The 20,568-nt window shown below is 43.1% G+C and overlaps 1 long non-coding RNA gene across 1 annotated transcript; it reads right to left on the minus strand.

Moving 5' to 3' along the window:
• Positions 1-7,653: 7,653 nt before the first annotated feature.
• LOC123612294 (uncharacterized) lies at positions 7,654-14,263 on the minus strand. Its single transcript, XR_012502142.1, has 3 exons — positions 13,339-14,263; positions 11,932-12,056; positions 7,654-10,305 (listed from the first exon to the last, which is right to left on the minus strand). It is a non-coding gene; the product is annotated as an uncharacterized LOC123612294 (long non-coding RNA).
• Between the last annotated feature and the right edge of the window lie 6,305 nt (positions 14,264-20,568).

Consider the following 20,568-nt stretch of genomic DNA (forward strand, 5'->3'; position numbering starts at 1 on the left):
AATTCAGACTGTTACATTTCAGTTCCCTTCATAAAAGATTAATACATAAAGTGACACTCAGGAAGCTGCAAACTATGCAGATAGAAATGGTTATTCTCCATCAACATCTCTTTTGTCTCTCTGCAGTTACCACCTTCCAAGCACTGATAACCAGCAGCTTCTACAAAAAGGATATCAATTTGTCAACACGGTTTCCAGAGCCACCCCGAAGGAAGGGTGGCCACGATCTTGGAAGGTTCCCATCTGTCTCGGCCCTTGGCTACTCTACAAAGTATCGTAAACTGCAGTAAGGGAGAAAACGTCATGAGAAGTTATCGATAACTGAATAAAATAATAAAAGAGAAAAGGCAAGACCATAATAGGACTTTAGGGTTTGTTGATGCAACAACATTAAACAATTTTTCTCTGCTCCAGATGGCCCCCCTCAACAATTTCAGCAGACCCTCCTACAACTGAAATCACATTTCTTCATTTCCTTTTTAAAGAAAGTAGGTCACGTCCACTCTCCATCTTGGACGTGAGAAATCAGAGGCCTCTACGTAATTTTCAGAGAATCAAATGTCATGTCATTTATGGGGTGGAAGCCAGGATTAATGACCTTTAATTTGAGCTCAGATAACCTTAACTCCCCATGGGGGTAGAGGGAAGGGACAATCTAGACATTCCGTTTCTTAAACACATTTTGTTGATTCCATGCTAATGTGCTTGCTGTTTCTGCTCAGGATAATGCTGAGAAGATATTTCACTGAAAAACACTTTTAAACTATTTATTGAGTGCCTATAGAATACTAGGCACATTATTGGTTCCTTTGCTAGAATTATCCAATTGTCCTTATAAAAAACCCAGTGAAGGGGTTGGTTTTATATCCCCATTTCACGGGAACAAGTTTTATCTAACCTGGGCTATTCACATGGAAATTTCTGAGATGCTAGGATTAGAGACAAACATTCATAGCTGAGTTCATGTAACTCTGTTACCTAAGGCTGGGGTGGTGTTGAAAGTACCAGCACTGTCGGCAACAAATCCAATGTGTTGCTTCTCAAACTGTGATCCTTGGACGCCTCGCATTAGAATTATGTGGGGACACCAGGAACACACAGATTCTAAGCTTCTATCCCAGACCTACTAAAAGCAGAAGCTCTGTGGTAACAGCTAAGAATTTGCGTTTTTAGTCAGTTTCCTGGGTGATTCACACGCACGCTAACATCTGAGAACTATTAGGCTGCACGGAAGTGGCAGTCAAATCGTTAAAACAGTCAAACCCTGAACAGCTGCTGTAACGAAGGGAAGGTTAATACTGCCTCACCGACAGCATTATAATCTCTTTCGCTGGAACGCTGGACGAGGGTTGTTGCTTTTAATATCAGATTCAATCTAAGACTTTCTTCCAGTCCAAAGCTTATTCCCATTGCTGTATCAGTGTTCAGGAGGAAAATGAAAGAAATCCAGAGACACAAAAAAGCTAACTCATCACTCAAAAAGGAGGCTCGAGCTAGATTTTTTGCAGAGTGTATTATTGAAATACAATTTAGAATTAGTTAATGGGGATACTTTCCATTGAAGTAGAATCTTTGATCCAATACTGGCAGCTTTTAGTTTAAAGACATGAAAACTATTAGTCTTTCACCATCCAGAATGGGATACAGACAATTGGTGTGTTTAGTGAGCACCCTTGAGCACACCTGGGTAAAATTTCCACCTGTTCCTAACGATGAAGCAGTTAATTCCAGAGTCACACTGTAGTTGTATTTGCTGTGCATACTTAATTCAGCCGAAGCTAAATGTTTACTAAATTGTACAAAGTTCTTATTCTAATGTGGGTTATGGGAATTCACAATCATTTTTGTCACCTTCCTACGGTGCCTAGTTGGGGATCCCTTTACATGGTCCTGGTGAAGATAATTGGACCAGTTAGATCCCACAGCTGTATCCAGGCCCTGAGGCTCAAGCAGACTAAGTCACCAGGACCCTCAGAGATCGTATCCTGACCTGTATCATTTCTCCTGGTGTGATCCTCTTTCTTTGACAATAGATCTCAGCAGACTGCAATTTAATGTGAGGATAGAGTGACTGGAGTAGCCTTTTTTCAAATCGAGTGAAGAGTTTTGTGACTTGATTCATTCCCATATAGTTCTTAAGCCTTGGATTGCATTTATAGGACACTTGACTCCCCACCCCCGAATGTGACAAGGCAGCCGTGTTACAAACTACCAAAGTGTTGTATCATCACCATATGACGTCACTTATATGTGGAATCTTAAAAAAAAAAATACAAATTTTATTTACAAACTAGAAATCGACTCACAGACAGAAAACAAACTGTGGTTACCAGGTGGGAAAGGTGGGGGACAGATTAGCAGTTTGTGATTAACAGACACACACTACTGTATATAAAATAAATAAACAACAAGGACCTACTGTACAGCACAGGGAACCATATTCAATTTCCTGTAATGATCTGTAATGGAAACTGAAAATATATATGTTATGTATGTATATGTATAACTGAATCGCTTTGCTGTACACCTGAAACTAACACTGTAAATCGACTACATTTCAATAAAAAATAAGAATAAAATAAAACCCATATTGTGTTACAGTCAGACGTGAAAAGGCAAATTGGAACCAGCTTCTGCTGGCTTCCAGCTTGAGCTCTGCATGCCACAGTGGGTACTTACTTATTCCTCATTGTTTTCTTGATTTTTATCAGATGATATCATAAAACTGATACTTACACTTATCATGATAAATAAAGAAAAGTCTGTATATCTTTCTTTTTATTAATAAAATAAATGTCCATTGAGCCTGACTGTAAATGAGACACTGCAGTAGGGACGACTGTAAAGGCGAAGATGAGGGAACAAGACCCCCGCCCTCCTGGGATTCGCCGTCCACCAATGGAGCGAGAGAAATCATTCGCGTGCCTTCACTGTGCCAGGCACTGCCCAGGCGGAAGGGGAGCACAGTGCAGGAAGACCCGGCTCACGTTGTTTTGGTGAGTTCAGAGTCTAGCGTGGGGAGACGGTGTAACACATATTCTAACAGAGCAGGAGCGAAGGCGTTTGAGGACACAGGCATTAGAGGGAAAACGCATGAATGAGACTGGTTTCAAGGCGTCATGACCATTGCAGGGAAGTGCGTTTATGGCTTTAAGTGAACCTGGACGTTAGCAGTTCTGGGCACGACTGTAGTCACACAGGACTGATTCATACAGACCCTGGTAAAATGCAAGCATGATGCCCAGGTTTTGTCCCCAAATTACAGTTCTAATTAACCCAGGTGGCACAGCCACGGTTTCCTGACTTTGCTGTATATTCAGGAAAGAAACCCCAGCAATTAGGTTAGTCCAGGACTTCCACGCGCCCAAGCCATTAACAGGACCAGCGCCGTGACTTTGGATGAGTCATTTCACTCTTCCCAGCCCTCAAGGGATGGAAATTGATGCTGCAAAGATGTCGATCTCTCTTGTGATTTGTTTTATTTTTCCATGTGACCCGATACTTTAGATACGAGAACTTAGAAAAATGTTTGACAAAGCTAAATGTTTCTTTAAGATTAATAAAAGCAAAAAAAAAAAAAAAAAACAAGCGCTGCTGCCTCTGGAAGTTTGAGTGCCAAGGGATAAGTGGTGTCTAATAATTAATAAAAAGTGGTTGTGAAGCATTTTGCAAATATAAAATGCTAGATAATTTATAAATATTTAAATAGTTATTAAATTTAATATGAATATTACATAGACACCATTTTGATTTCCTTTGCCACTTTATTGCCTCAGAGTGCTTCGCTGATAATTGTGTCACTGTTGATGTTGTGCTGTTAATTGTATGGTTTCTGGAGGGGTGTATCCCAGGTAAAGAGGAGAAGGGAAATTGGGGTGAATAAATGAGTTGTATACTTATTACTGGAAGGCAATATTCTTTTTTGTTACAATGTATTTGAGATTTAAGTCAATTAAGAGCCTGGTTCATAAAGTTCCGTTTTTGCTTAGATCTGGTTTTCAACTTCGCTTCTGCTCTCATTTGCTGAATTACAAACTCCTCCAAGTCACGCGCCGTTTTATTCATCTTTGCATTTCTCGAAAGGTTTTTAGTGCAATGTCTATTTGACTGCTTACAAAAATACTTGCTAAACCTTGAAGGGGAAGAAAGCCAACACAGTAAATGCTCACAGGTCTCAGAGGCCCCAGCTTCTAGCTCAGATGTTCATGCCCTCACAAGGAGGCAATATCGTTCCATTTGAGAGATGAAGAAACTGACACCATGGCTGACTAAGGAAAGCACTAAATTTATCCACCCAGCAAATGATAGATCAAACTCGATTTGATGCCAAAGTGCATGCCTTTTCACATTACTTAATACTATCTTCATACAAACGTATCAATTAATGAAAAAGTTGAGTTGCTTGGGACCAGAATTTGTGTGGAATTACTGCTCTTAAAAAAAAAAAGAGTCATTCTTAACTAAGGATTAGAAAGGGCTTTGGAAACTCGACAAAGGAGAAAAAAAAATAGGAAGAGGAAGTGACAATGAAGAAGGAGAGGAAGACAATAGACGCAGAAAAGCCGTCTTTTAAATAAATAAATACATGAAAGGAATGCTGTGAACATTTCTTTGCAGAAAGGCAGACAGACCGGAACTCACAGACCTCAAGGAAGCAACTGATGTAGGGTGGGGAGGGGTGCTCAGGACTAGAATGTACCGGGTACCCCGTGGGCTTAGTTGTGGAGGTGTGGTGGAGTCTATAAGCAAAACCAGAAAGCAAGCACAGGAGAAAGTAATTGGCTTTGCTGATAAGCAGTGAGGAAGAGAGCTGGCTGCAGGTGGGCTGAGTGATAAGCAGAATATATGATGCTGTGAAGACTTGATTGGAATAGTTTAATAAAAGCATGTGACTGTTGCCAATTAGAAGCTAGAAGTAAAATATGATGCTGCTGCTAATTTTGTATCCAAGTAGAATTATACTGTGATTAGGCTAATAGAATGGCATTGGAATTGGAGGCACTGCCTTGGAGAATCACTATCTAGCAAGCAGCTGAACAGAAGCAGTAAAGCATCGCTATCTTCACTTTACCTGGCCCATGAGTGGCTCATGCAGAAACAAGCGTGCGCGGGGGCAGCTTGAGAAGGGGAACAGAGCAGTCCCAAGGTGCACAGGAGGAGGGTGCCAGCTTCAAGACCCAGTCCCCAAAGCGTCCCTTAGTCTGCTGGGAATTGTGTACCTTGGATGTGCAATCCCCAGAGGGGCTTTTAAGGAAGCCTGAGAGTAATTCTTTCACAACCTGCCAAGCGTCCTGCCCTGCAGAAATCCTGTGTCTGTTAGAGACCCCCAGAGGATGAGCTTAGGAACAAGTGCCCTAGGTGACATGAAGCCCCCGTGTTTTAGACCAGGAAGGTCCTGCCAGTGATTTCTCTTACTCGGGTCACCCTCCACTCCAACTCCAGTTAAGAAAGAAAGGAAGAGAGCATTCAACAATGGGAAGATAAGCTAGTGTCCAAGAGTATACATAAATGGTCCAGCCTGATGGAAAAAAAAAAAAAAATGACCTCGTCTTCTATTCTCTGGCATCAATTCTAATTTTCTTTTTCCCCTGACTCCTGCCACCTCTCTTCTGCACTGTCCACACTGGGAGTTGGATTAAAGGCTGATTTACATCTGTTGTGTGTCCTAATTTCCCAAGAGCGTACAAATGAATTTACAACAAAGGAGCTCTCCTTTTATTTTCCTGAAATGGGATGCGCGATGTCACTCAGCAGCTAGTGACATGTGGGCTGGCAAGAATAAGGTCTTGCCTTTTGAAGTAATCTGCGAACCATCCCTATTTAACTGTTCTTCCTATTCAAATTAATTCAGATATTGAAATCATATTGCAGAGCATCTGAATTCTTTTTTTTTCACATTTTTTATTGAGTTATACTCACTTTACAATGTTGTGTCAAATGCAGAGCATCTGAATTCTTAAAGCACCATGCAAACTAAGATGGTAACCTGGTAGAGGAAACACCACTTTTTCTTTGAAACGAAAAACTATTTAGCTGATACTTAAAGTAAGATTAACATGCTACAAATCATCCCCAACTCTCAGGTCTCCTGAGCCTTAAGTCATGATAGCTGGTTTTCCAGCCTCATCCTTCAAGCCAGTCTAATACCACCCAAATTTCCACTCCAGTGTTCAAATCCAAGTACGTAAATTAACCCTGCTGTTTTTTTCCTAGGAAGCGATAACGCTTGATTTGGAAATACCAAAATGAAGAACTTCTTAGCCACTAAACAAATAAGATTGAATTTCTTCTACTTTCACATCTCAAGAAACCTTTCTATTTTTTTGAAATCAGAGTCTGATGATTGGCTCAATTTTACTTTATTTTTTTAGCTCAAGTTCATTTATTAGCAACAGAGACGTACAACATAGAAGGACCACATCCAAGCGCTGGAAGTGTTCCAACGGGAACTAAATCTCTTTTTTTTCTTTTATTGAAGTATAGTCAGCTTACAGTGTGTCAGTATCTGGTGTACAGCGTAGTGTTCCATCCACATACATACACATATTCGTTTTCATGTTCTTTTTCATTATAGGTCACTACAAAATATTGAATATAGTTCCTTGTGCTCTACAGTACAAACCTGTTTATTTTATAGATAGTAGTCAGTATCTGTAAATCTCAAGCTCCCAGTTTATCCTTTCCCACCCCCTCCCCCCAGAACTAAATCTCTGAGTCATCTTTAACAGTCTGATACCGATTTGTACTTCACTGATTCTGCAGTAGAACTGAGAAGAAAGTTGATTTGGTTAATTCAAGAGGTAAGTTGCTAGGGAAATGTTTGCTGAGTGAATGAATGAGTGAATATCAGTAAAGCCTGCACATAATAAATATTAATATAACACAAATTCAGATGCATACTGCTCTACCTAATTGTCCCTTTTCCGTCCTATAGAGGCAATAATTGTAACAGTTATCATTCTTGATAACAGAATTCCTGGTAACGTGAGCATTCTCCCATCCATATTTTCTGATATATACGGTAGGCAGGAGAATGGTCTCCCAAAGACATCCGTTTCCTAATCCCTGGAGGCTGTGACTGTGTTCTCTTACATGGTAATAGGGCTTTTGCACGTGTGATTGAGTTAAGGATTTTCAGATGAGGAGATTATCCCAGATGATCCCAGATTATCTGCGTCTACCCAATTAATCACAAGGGTCCTTATGAGTGCAAGAGGGAGACAGGAAAGCCAGAGCCAGAGAGAAATTCAAAGACGTTACACGGGTGTTTTGAAGACAACAGAAGGGCCACAAGTCAAGGAATGCAGGCAGCCTCAAGGGGTTGTAATAGGCAAAGAAATTCATTGTTCCCTAAAGCCTCTGGAAGGAATGAAGCCTTTTTGACACCTAGATTTTTGTCCAGTGAGACCTCTTTTAGACTTCTGACCTCTGGAACTGTAATATAATATGTATGTGTTATCTTAAGACACTAAATTTGTGCCAATTCGTTGCAGCAGCAATAGGAAACTAATATAATGCATATAGAACAATCTAAATTATCCAGCATAGGAACGATTCAATTGATCATCACCTACCCGACAGTCAGGCCAGTTAAATGCAGTAAGAATTGAAGAACGGGTGGAAGAAAATAATATTCACAGTATTTACACTATGGAACATAATAAGCTCTTTATTGGCATTAACCCACTTGACTCTAAAAATCATACCCATTTTACAGATGAAGAAACTGAGGTATAGCCAGGTTAAATGACTGGCTCAGGATTATACTGGTAATAGATAGCAGAGCTTGAAGTCTGGCTCTAGAAAGGACACTCTAAACCTGTCATATATGAACCTCTAATATATGACATATGATGCACTGCGCTAACATTCTTTGTCAGGAGTGGTCAATCAACCACACTGTCTGTGTGGCATGTGGATTGCTTGTTCTTATTAAGGCTCCCTCCATCTGACACAATCATCTCTCTCAGACTTTCTCACTGCTGTCACTCCTGCCCTTAATAACTATGCCGGAGATGGTACATCTACAGCCATTTAGAAAAATAGGGGGCAGAACTAGGGTTCTTTCTTGTCCATTTAGTGCAGAATGTTCGCAGGAGCTGTCACACCAAGGATGGCTTTGTAAAGTCCTAATTCAGGCTGAGTTGTTAGAGGGCTGGATGCCCAATTACTGACACAAAAGTTGGTGTGGACAAAATGAGGTTGCAGACATAAGTCTGAGTTAGAACATAACAAGCATTAAAGAACAAACAAAAAATAATAGTTTAGATAAATTAGAATGTTTTTCATTAATTCTTCACTTGATTATAAGAAACTTCGTGGAAAGAATTACATTTAAATTCAATTTAAAGTTTTCACTATCTAGTGCAGTTCATTGAACTTAGTAGAAGTTAATTAAATATTCATTGGTTGATTACACCACCAAAAAAAAAAAATGTTATTGAACATGTTTTATTGCTCAGCAGCCTCTTTTGAAGACTCTGGGATTTCTTCACATTAGTCTTAAAAATATAGCTCTATGACTGTCTCAACTGACATTTTCAAGGCCAGTGAAACTATTTCTGCAATTTCCTTTCCTCATAATCTTCTAGAACATAGAAAATTATTCAATTTGCTTTTAAAGGAGCAATAAGCAAACTAGAGAAGAACTATCCATGATAGATAAGGCTGCGGGCCCAGGATTCAGAATAACACAACGACCCCGGGATCCTGGGCCAGGAATGACATGCAGAATTGTAACAGGGAAGAACAAATCTGACTCCATGTTAGATCTGTTCCTTCAGCTCTCCTCCTGCGCTTGGTCACGCAGGTTCTGCACCTTTTGTAAAAGAATGTTTCCCACAACCTGAAATGTACAAGACAGCCCATTCTCAAGGCTCTGACCTTTAAGAGAGTAACACTTACCTATTCATTTAGAGATAAAAAGTTGCAGAATAGAGGATAACATTTGTCTTGTTGGAGGTTTACAGGGACACCATGACCTGACCTAGGTGGACAGCTGCGAGAACAGAGGATTCTGACACCAAGAAGCTTGCAATAAACAACCATACCCCTTCCCCCTTCTTAGTATAAAAGGAGCTTGGGGAATATGGTTCTCCAGAACGTGAGTCCTCCCTCTTCTTGGTCTGCTGGCTTTCCAAATAAAGTCATTATTCCTTGCCCCAACACCTTGTCCCCTGATTTATTGGCGTGCTGTGTGGTGAACAGTATGAGATTGGACTCAGTAATAGAATGACCCTCTAAAATATGAGCTTTATCTTCAAATGCTTACAAATCAACAAAACTTACAGAAAATTATCAGAGATCTCTAGCATAAGCCTTCTTTTAGGTAAAATAGCCATAACATTTACACTCTCAACTGTGTAACAGATGTTAGAGAAGGCAACTGTACTAGACCCTGCTCTTTGCTGAATTTTATGTCAACGGGGGCAAACTTTCGAAAAGTAAATGGCTATTAATTATTTCTGATTTAATAGCAACACAAACAACCTGTATGACCAGTTGGAAAGGAGAAAGTTCCATAAGGAAGACCTAGAACTCATGTCAAATTTCCAAAATGTCTTCTTCCTGTCCGTGCTGTACTTGAAGGGGTCCCTCCCATGGGGCTGGATGCAGGTGAAGACTGACAAAGCCTCTGGGCCTGAGAAGGTCTGGAGATGGAGAGCATGCCGTCTCAGAGAGGTTCCATCAATTGCACGGAGGGGCGGCAAACCAGATTCGAGAGTGGAGGCTGCGAAAGGGGGAGTAGGGCTGGGACGGCCCGCTGCCTTCTTCCTGCCCTGTGAAGCTCTCCTCCTGCCCCCAGATTTCTCTCTCCCAAGTCGAGTCCTATTGTCTTTCTTCCTTTGTTCTCCTTTTCTAACCCACTCCTCTCCTTTTCACCTTTTTTTCTTCCTCTCCTTTATTTTCATATATAATTTCTTCTGTCTGCTCTTTTCTTCCTATTTAACTGCCCATAACAAGGAGGTGGTGTATCTTTTTCTTACTTTATGTTCATGGAATAAAGGTTTAAATTCTTTGCTTTTCATTTTGTTAATGAGCCAGGTGGACATTTTATGTATATTTTTCCTCTCTCACATTATTTCATTTTCAGGTCTTCAAAAATCGGTCATCTTCTGTATCCTCTGTTTGTTGTTCTTCAAAGACAGGGTCGCCTTCCTACAGCCGACACATCTTCTAGTGCACAAACTTCTCTCCACTTCCCTCATCAGCAGAGATGCAGTCCAAGTGTCTCCGTGCTTCAGAGGGAGAAGCAGAACGTGGCCGAGACAGAACACTGCTTTTCTAAAAGGAGCAGTCGTGATGCTAAAACGGACAAAGAGCAATTGTGAGATTTTGTTTATGGACCTAGATTTCTCACCACTACTCTGATGGAACATAAAGGTGAGAGGTATTTTACCAGTGTGTTTTTTTTTTTTTTCTTAAAAATAACTTTCAGTGTCTAATGCTCATATGAAAACATGAGACACATTTTCAACTCCATTTAGATTTTTTTGTTACTGACAAAAATAGGTAACTCACTGATGCCATAAAATCTCTCTTTGTGGTTCAGGTAATGTCATCTAAGAAAACCAGTATGAATTTCAAACTCTTGAAAGCATTAAAGACAGAGGCCCTGCTATTCCAATGGGAATGCAGAAAATGTGAATAAATCATCATGTTCTGATGGCAAGGTATTACCAGAGATGAAGTGCACCTCAAGATACATGGTCATTTCTTACCTGGAAATTTTAATAGAATTTCATTTCTCTTAAGAAGGATAGAAAATTTTGCATCTTGTATGATCTCCAGATGATGAATACTCATCTGAATTACTACCAACATGCATCCCACGCAGATTTTTAAAAAATCATCAATCTGCCGTCTTACCCACATTATTTTGTACCTTCGGGCTCTTGATGTAGTTTTTTATGAACAGGATTCAAATAAATTGGCTCTTTTTCCTTGGTGGTTTCTTTAATTACTTTGTTATTATCCAAGGAACTGGTTTAATTTAAATGAACACTGTGTTCCCGCTACTACTACCCGGAGAAAACACAGACACAGAACATGCTGTTTTGTAGTTAAAGTGTATTTCTCTGCACGGGGATGCCCGCATCGGGCAGTTCCACGGCACCTTCCCGTGTTACGGCAGGAGCAGAGCCAGCCCGTCTTGTGAAGTCAATGACTCCCCCCAAACTCCCGCTCACTTCACTAGACACAACAAATAAATTGTAAATGTATAAAGCAAGTCATAAGTAAATCTGATAGCATTTCATTTAAGCCAAGAAATCCAGCAAGTCTATATAGTTCTTTTCCCCAAAAAACATCTTTATAGGAGGGAGATTTTAAGACCAAGTATGGGCAGATGTTATCATGAGCGCTCCAATGCCCATCCCCTAACCTCCCGGATTTTGCCATTACACAAAGTCTTATTGAATTCTTATTTAGAACTGAAATGTTTGCAAAGGAGCAGAATTCCTCTCCTCTTTGTAGCTTCCATCCAATAAAAGTATAGCATAAATTTCAAAGGAACCTAATATATATATATATATATATATATATATATATATATATATATATATATATATATAAGTGTATATAAACATCAAGATGCTATAAAGTATTTTAGAGGCACCATGAAAATATAAAATTGTATTTCATTTCCTGAAATAGTTACAGTTTTCAAATCCAGCTCCATGTCTTTAACTGAAGCCATGTGTGAGAAAAGCGAGTTTAATCTTTGGAAACACTCAATTTGGGGCTGTTGACTAAGCCCTACAGATATCATGGCATTTCTCCTGTTGCAAGTAGAATGGAGGACAGGCTTGCACATCTATTAAGGGATGAGCAGGAAGTGGAGCAATCGGGGGGAGAGTTCACTGCCTGTGCACAGGCTCGTGCTTTGTTTCATTTCACATCTTTCACCGAAAATTTACATTTCCATCATACCACGGAGAAGGGAGCCTTCTTATTTTTCCAGTGTGCAAAGAAGTCAACTAAAACATGAAGTGGTGCTGCCTGGGGGACCCGGAGAGCTGGGACGTCCTTCAAACAGTAGCATCGAAAAGATGGGGCTATTGGAGAGAAGAAACTATTGTCACCAATCGTATCTTTCTAAGTCAGACTAGGATTGTATTAAAGAGCTCACCTTCTGAAATTAAATACACAGAAATTTAAATGTGGTTATGTGAGCTTAGCTTCTTGACGCCTTAGTGTCCTCATTTTGAAAATGATGATGTAAACAGTGCCTGTTTGATTGGGTGGCACTGTAACAGAGGAGAGCGAATCTGACTTCCACATTGGTCTGTTCCTTTAGTTTTGCCCACTGTGCCGTTTTTCAGGCTTGGTCTTGCCAGCTCTGCACCTTTTGTACATGAATGTTGCCTTCAGCCTGTCTGATAAACGGGAGAGCCTTTTCTCAAGGCTCTGACCTTTAAGGATATTAACACTGTTGGACTCCTATAAAGATAACAAGTTGCAGAATAGAAAATAACCTTTGTTTTATTAGAGGTTTACAGGGACACCATGGCCTGACCCACATGGATGGCTGGCTGCAAGATCAAAGAATTCCTGCAGAAAGAAGTTTGCAACAACCAACCACACCCCTCTCCTGTTTTTTTCATCTAAGAGTAGCCTGTATTCTGACTGGAGCAGGATGGCTCTCCAAGGCATTAGTCTGCCATCCTCTCGGTCTGCCGGCTTTCCAAATAAAGTCGCTATTCCCTGCCCCAACACTTCGTCTCCCGATTTATTGGCCTGCCGTGCAGCGAGCAGAGTGAGTTTGGACTCGGCAGCAGTGCTGTGGGAGTTCAGTGCGAAGAGGCACCTGCAAGTCTTAGCACGGCTCCCGGAATGTGATGCTCAGCGCCATGATCATTGCTGAAGCAGCTCAGAGAGCTCTCCTGATCCCCTGAAACAGACATCTGCGATGCCCCCGGGATTCAGCCCCCTGGGTAGTGTTTCTCAAAATGTGGTTCTAGGACTCCCTGCAGCAGACTCCCTTGGGGTCCTTGTGAACAGTGCGAATTCCTGGGCTACATCCCAGACGCCAGAACCCCCAGGTGTCAGGTTGGGACTCTCCACTTTTAACAAGCTTACTAAGTTTGCAAACCACTGCCCTAAATGAGGTCACCTCTCAGCCTGCCCTCCGAAGCGTGCGAGCCTGACACCAAGCATCCTTGACTCAGACAGCCGCAGTCATTACGGATACCTGCTGAGTCTTTTTCTACAAGTACTTATTCAGGTACAGAGTTAATGAGAAGGTGGTGTTAATGGAACAGACTCTATTAGACGGCTGTGCCCAGAACCCGCGGTACGTTTCTCTCCCTCCCTTCCGTAGCTAGATCACTTACGTACCTGCCTGTCTCTCCTTCTCTCTGCCAGGACATCCTGCATATCCTTCTAATCTAGCTCAGAGCCACTTCTTCGGAGAGCACCTCCTGACCACATTGCTTTCTTCCATTTTTGTATTCCTGCGCCAAACAGCATCTGGTTCTTTAACCACGTGGTGCTGATGCAGGAAAACAGGGCATGAGAGGACGGCCGCGACCCAGGTTCCAGGCAAGTCCCTCAGATACAGCCCATCAGGTGAGGGTCCTTGGCTTCACACAGAAAAGAATTTAAGAGGGAGCCATAGTTGAGTGGAGGTAGATTTATCCAGAGAGATACATTCTTCATAGACAGATCGCAGGCCAGGGAGGCCACGAGGCATGGGGGTGTTTGGTTTAAGGTAGAAGTAGTTGCAGACTGCATAGACACAGTGGAGCCATCTCAGAAGGCAAACAAGAGGCCACGAGGCGTGGGGGTGTCAGCTTTTACGGGCTGGGTAACTCCACGTGCTAACGGGTGGGAGGGCTATTCCCGCTGCTTTGGGGGAGGGGTGGGGACTCCCAGGGACTGGGCCCTCACCCACTTTTGACCGTTTATGGTCAGCCTTCAAACTGTCAGGCGCCTGTGGGGGTGTCATTTACCGTATTATTGTATTACAGTGAGCGTGTAACAAAGTTCGGGGTCTACTGGTGTAACTGAGCAGGACTCATGGGGCCCTCCAGGGTCAGACCCCTGCCCCGTGTCCTCTGCTGTAGCCCCTCTCTGAAGCACCCAGATAATGGTATCTCATGCATATTTCCTGAGTTTTCAGTTGCTAAAAACCACCACCAAAGGGAAGAAATTAACTACTTGATGATCCAGAGAAAGTAACCCCCAGCCCTTGTGGAGCCTAAGGCTTGATAGAGTTGACCACCGTGCTACCGCCACATGGACCAGTCAGAGAACTGTGCATGCGCTGATCACATACCCTGCGACCGCCCCCCGCCCCCCCCCCGCCGCCCCTTACCTGATCTTTAAATACGCTTTGCCAAATCCTTTGAGGAGTTGGGGTTTTCTTGGGCATGGGCCGCCCGTCCTCCTTTGCTCAGCTCTGCAATAAAGCTTACTCTGCTCCAGATTCCCATGTTTCAGTCTGGCCTCATGGTGCATCAGGCAAGCGAACTGGCCTTCAGTAACGATGAGAGTTGAGTCTTCCACCATCTTGGTATCAACGGCTGTGTCATTCTTTTAGTGGCTGCGCCCTGCCCCCTTCCCTCCCGTCTCGGCACTTGGTACTGTTTTCTACAGCTTGTGTTGTTCCATGCATCTTTGTCTCTCTACCTCTCGCGTGAAGGTATAAATCTCTTAGAGGCAAATGCTCTGTGTTAGACGTCTGACAGGTCTCAGTCGTCCTTGAGGACTGCGCACAGGGCTGTGACGTTCACACGCGTCAAGCTCTCTGCGAAGTGTGAGAGATGGACGGCTTGACATTTCCCCTGATTCGTCTGAGCCACGCTAAGTAGGACAACAATGTATTACGTGCCCCTTGATTTGACGAAATAAGAACTCTACAGCCTCACCTACAAAATATCCTTGCTTGAAAAGTTGAGCATGAGTCTGAAGAAGCCTCTAGAGCTACTGGTCTACAGAAAGTAAGGGTGATGGAGTGAGAAGGCAAACGCCACCAAACAAAGTCATCAGTCAGACCCAGAGAGTGGGCGGGGCTGCTGGACGAATCAGTGGATGAATCAATGATAGAGAAAAGGGTGGAGAGGAGCACTGTTAACAAGTAAAAGGGGCTTTAGAGACGTACTATTTGTAATATGTGGAACTTTAAGATAATGAGGAAAAGGTGAATGCGGACTGGACATTTCAATGAAATACATAATTGCTATTAAGTTTTAGGTGTGAAAACGGCATGGTGGCTATATTTTTATATGCTTTTATCAGTTAGGTGTGCATACTGAAATATTTGCAGGTTAAATGAACCAGCGTGCTTTAAAATATTCTGAGAAAAAATATGGGGGAACAGATGATACCTGGTTGGCAAAGTGTTGACAACTGTAGAAACTCAATGATTGGGTACGTGGGGGTTCATTAGACTAGTCTCCCGACAACTGTATATTTTTGAATAATAAAATCTTTAAAAATACTTAAGCAGAAAAATACTTCATACTCACCTTTTCAAGTGGCATGAAAATAGAAATGCTTGTTTTAAAGGTAAAACATCTTGCTTTTAAAAGAGAGAGAATTTTTCTTAAGCCACCATTTGGAATATTTTAGATTTATTATTTATGTGTATATTTATGTGCTGACTTGTTCCACACAGGATTTGAGGAGGGAAGGTTTTGGAACGGACGAAGTCACTACAGAAGACATTGCTTATGCATCCACTGATTTAGGTCACTTGGAGGAGGCGGCAGCACCAGGGGTCTCTGGCTCCACGTACAAAGAGAAGAAGATAGTAATCCAAGGGACCCCCTCACCTGGCTGACTCTCCTGGGTCAATCAGGCCAAACTGTGACTGAACAGAGGGGCCCGAGGCTGTGCCCGGAAGGCCAGCCGACTATGTCAGAGCAGAGGGCAAAATGAACGGAGTCATATTCCTGCCCTGCAAGATGTTTTCATCCTGGCAGAAGCAAGGATGCAAAGTACAGGCATTAAAGCCCTGGTTGGCTGATTAAAAATTTATTCCATCGCCACTTCCAAAGAGGATTGGAAGTTGTGTCATGGAAATATAGTCTCGGGGCCTCCTGCCCCCAATCTGGGGGTGGGGGTGGGGGAGTGAGGTCCACGGCCACGGGGATGTCTGAACTGGGTTGGCACAACTCGAGAGCTGAGATCTTTCTCTGTACTCCAAAGCACCTGGAGATGCTTCAAATATTAAGAGTGAAGAAAAGGTTGAGCTGTTTCCTAAAGGACCAAAATCTAAATTTTATTCATTTACCAGAAATCAACGCAGACAGCTCTACTGTATTAGAATGAACCGTTTGCAATTCCACTATTTGACCAGGTTACCAAAGAATGGCGATGTCTATGGCTCAGGTTAATAACTCAGTCGTCAGACGAACGGTGGGGTGGTTGTTAGAAAGGAGAAGAAAGAAAAAGAAGAAAAGACACAGAGAAGAACGAATAGGAAATTCTGACTGACCATTAGCACTAAAGAGGGTTAAGTCAAAGATCTTGTTTGTTTTGAGGCTGGATACCTGGGAATATGATGAAATCATTAATAGAAATCAGAGAAGAAGCCAGGACTGAGGTGAAGGGGAAGACAGATTGATAGACATGTTGGGTTTGAGATGATAGCAAAACATTTAGGTAGAAATGTCTTGTAGGCAGTTGGAGAGATAAAAGGTAATAATTTAAAAGCAATCAAAGCCAGAAATAAAGCGGGCCACCAAAGGTATAATTAAGCATGAATGAGTGTATACATTCACCAAGGGGAAGACTCTAAGAACAGAGGCCAAGGACTCAAACCTGATGGTCTAGAAGAAGAATTCAGAGCATGAGGAGCAGAAGACCATGCGTCATGGTGGCCATTGCAACCACAGCTCAAGGGAATCCAAGTGGTTTGAACAAGGCAGTTCAAGGTCAGGGACGCCCCCATTGACTCTTACCCTCTTACCTTCACAATTAGTTACTGTTTGTTGATTTGTTCAGGTGAGAAAAACATTACATCCAAAATATTTCAGCTATGTCACTGGGGATTTCTAGAATCATTCTTAAAAGCGATTCTCTCTTTCTCTCTCAATTTCTCTCTCTCTCTTTAATTTTTACATTCTGTCTGGACATTAAATACTATGTTTTCTGTTGTTGTTGCTGTTCTTATGAGTATCTTAAATCCTACGGCAAGTAGCATGGTGGAAACTGAGTTGCCAAGAGCAGGTAATGGCAGCCCGCCTGCCCTGCCGCTCACATGACACGGTTGGTTTTCTGGGAGCCGGTCTCAGCTGCGTGCTGAATGGAGCCGGCGAGTCTCCCCCACTTTCTGAGCAGGGCCCTTTCATCATCCATGTATCTGCATAGCTAGGTCTCAGCAGAACTTCTGTGATCATGACAGTCCTCACTTTCAAAGAGAGTTTCTGTAAGTTGGAACAGGACAGGGCTGTTTCTTCCAGCCCCTGGGAACTACCCCTGTCCCAGAAAAGATGCACATTTTGAAGATTCCCTAGGATTGCATCCTGATTGGAAGGATGCTACCATATAGGTTGTTACTAATAATCTGACGTTTGCCCTCATTTGCCTCTTGCTGCCAGGACACAGAGGGAGAAGGAGCGAGAACGGAGGGCAAAGACTTGCTTTCATCTAACTTGACCTCCAATCACAAAAAGGCCCAGCACATCTTCCTGAGCAGCTCAAGCTGGCTTCTCATTCCACCTGACCTCCCAGCAAGAGAGGCTGCTTGTTGAACACATGGGCACAACCCCAGCAGCTCTGGGCCCAGCCTCAGCCCTGGCACATCTCTCAGCTGCACATGTCCTGAGTTCTGTTCCCCTTTATATGAATATCACCGTCTAACCTGGAGGGAGTGGCTGGGATAAGAGGGAACTAACTGGCCTTTCACGGTCTGCGGTCCCCAGGATGCCCGCAGATCGTATCTGCCTAATGAGTTCTGCCCCACCGTCAGCGTGGACGACCCTGGGAGCACCGCGATTGGCTTGACAAGAGTTAATGGATGATCTGCCATGAAAGCCCCATCACCGAGGAGCCAGCCGCAGCTCCAGCTGGAACCTGACTCCCAGCCCGTCTTTCCACACTTCATCTCACACTCCTTGTGCCTGGGCGGTCGTCCCCCTGGCGGAGTCCTTGAGCTTCTTTGTTCCACAAAATATAAGCAGGCCTCATTTTTTCGCTCTCTTCTGCTAAGCTCCCACGGCCTGCAGCTAGCTGACTTTGAACCAGGCACCACATCTGAGGATGCCCCAAGATCCTGAAAAGGAAGAAATGTTTAGCCTCCCTGCCCACCCCGACCACTGCCAGATAGACAACAGACACCTAAACATCGTTTAGCTTCAGGCCATGCCTCTGTCTGAGATTTGCTCATTAGATTAGTGTTTGACGCAGTGAAAAACAGTGCCTCCCAGATCAACAGTGCCCCCGGATCCTGGGAATCGGGGTGGCTTGGAATGTTTGTTTCTGTGAGTTCTGGACTTTGTTGGATTCTTGCTATCCTGCCTCCTTTTGAATTTGCTGGTGGTTGTGAGTGTGACTGACAAGACACACAGGTCTTGGGACAGCTCTGATGATAGCCAGGCTCTTTCTACAGGATGACAGAGGGGAAAAAAAAATAGAGTGATGAGTGTCTACAAGCAGCCCTATTTCACACATTTTCTACTTATTCAATCAGCCAACATTTATGGAGGTACCAGGTGCTGGCCTGGTTTCCAGGGATAATAGTAAACTCGTAGAGCGCTTTCCCTGAAGGAGGTTTTATGGTCTAATGGGGAAAGCAGGCTCGTGTCTTCTGTTTTCTGCCACCCTCTTTCCATGAGTCCAGACATACCATTTATGGGAAATGGAAGTAAGATAAAAAGTGGCTCTGGTTTCTTAACACCCGAAGAGAGAAAAAAAAAAAAACAGCTTCTCTGCTTAGTTTTACTCTAGCAGACTGTCTGGAGGATTAGCCCCTGGGATAATTCCTCTTGCAGTGACAGTGGCCAGACTGTGACTTGCATTTCCGCCGTCCATCTATAGCTTTGATGAGACTGGAGGGTAACTCCAAGCTCAGGGTGACAGCTGTGAGAAGAGGCGATCACCATGTCCTCGGGCATGAGGGAAACAGACCTGAAATAGTCAAGGGTCTTTAGGTGTCTGGAAACTCAACTCAAATGGACAAGGACGAAAACAGTTAATGAGCTAGAGAGAACTGAGGTAGTGTGGTCCAGTCATGGTTGGGATGCAGGAACGCAAATGATGTCCGCAGACCTCAGGATGTCTACATCACTTTGTCCTGCGTTCCTTTATGTTTGGTCCACTCCTGGGAAAGCTGCCTAAGCCATGAGGGAAGACGGCTGCCAGCAGCTTCTGCCTTGTATCTCCCCAGTGCCCAGTCCAGGGAAGAAAAGTCCCCGCTCATCCACCCTCAGCAGGACTTTGAACAAAAGTTCTGACTCCTCTTACTGACCTGAATTTGGTTACTTTCCCAAACCTGAACCCACTGTTTTGACCAGGAAACTGGATATGTTTATTATATTGGGTCACACATCCAACATGGAGGCAGCACTGGTCTCAAACTCATCCACAGTCATTTGGAATGAACAACTGGGGTGAGATGGTTTCCCAGAGGAAAGTGAGGGCCATTTTCAGAAGAAAGATGGGGAAATGTTTGCTGAAGGGCAACAAAACCAAACCAAACCCCCACAAATGTCAACTCTAAGAACTGTGATTAGATGTATGGCAAAGTGAGCATCTATTTTAATTCATGGGATATTTGTGTAATTGAGCAAAACTAATCAAAAGCGAAACTAGAAATAGTTCTTCTTCCAAAATTCATAATAGACTTTTAGAAACAAAAAACCTGAAACAGAAGAGAAAAGGTCCATTGAGGACAAAAGCCCTCAGTCTTAGGAAGCCCTGAGGCAGGTCACTAAGGCAGGCTCCCAGTAAGCAGGGATCCAGTAAACTGAGCTGGAGTGCCAGTGGGGCTGGGTCTTAGACTGAACGTAAATATTAAAATGAGAGCATTGCACTGACACTGACATAGGCGAGAGTGTGATGAGGGGCCGAGAATCAAAGGGTCAGGTTAGACTCCCTGAACTCCCACGTGGAAAGGTCAAGGGCAGTTCTGGAGACATCAGAAGGGCTCAGCTGACATGCAGCTGAACGTTGCATTTCACAGGCTGATCTGATGCACATCTACTGGAATAAAAAATAAAATTCAAAGAACAGATTTCTTAGAGAACTCTGAATTCAGTTTTTCTTAATGCTATAGTTCCAACTGGGAACCAGATGTTTGGGTCTTTGCAGCTGGTGTGACATGGACTCCTAAGTCTGGGTCCAAGTCTGAAATTTTTCTGTGGGAAATTAACACTCTTTCTTCTCAGTGAGAATACAGTTAGAAGCAACTGTCTGTATCTGAAGTCAAGGATGACCCATCAGCATGTCAGAGAAGGGCAGAGACCTAGCACCACGCTAAGCTTGGGTGAGTGTAAGCTTCCTGTGTGGCTTCAGGAATACTGTTTTGAGACAGCTGGCACTTGACCTGACTATAATTCCTAGGCACTGTTCTGCTGGCAGTGGGGCAGCCACGGGTCCCAGCATCTTCAAGCAGGCTCAGGT

The sequence above is a fragment of the Camelus bactrianus genome, chromosome 25 (genome assembly GCF_048773025.1).
Source record: "Camelus bactrianus isolate YW-2024 breed Bactrian camel chromosome 25, ASM4877302v1, whole genome shotgun sequence".
NCBI lineage: Eukaryota > Metazoa > Chordata > Mammalia > Artiodactyla > Camelidae > Camelus > Camelus bactrianus.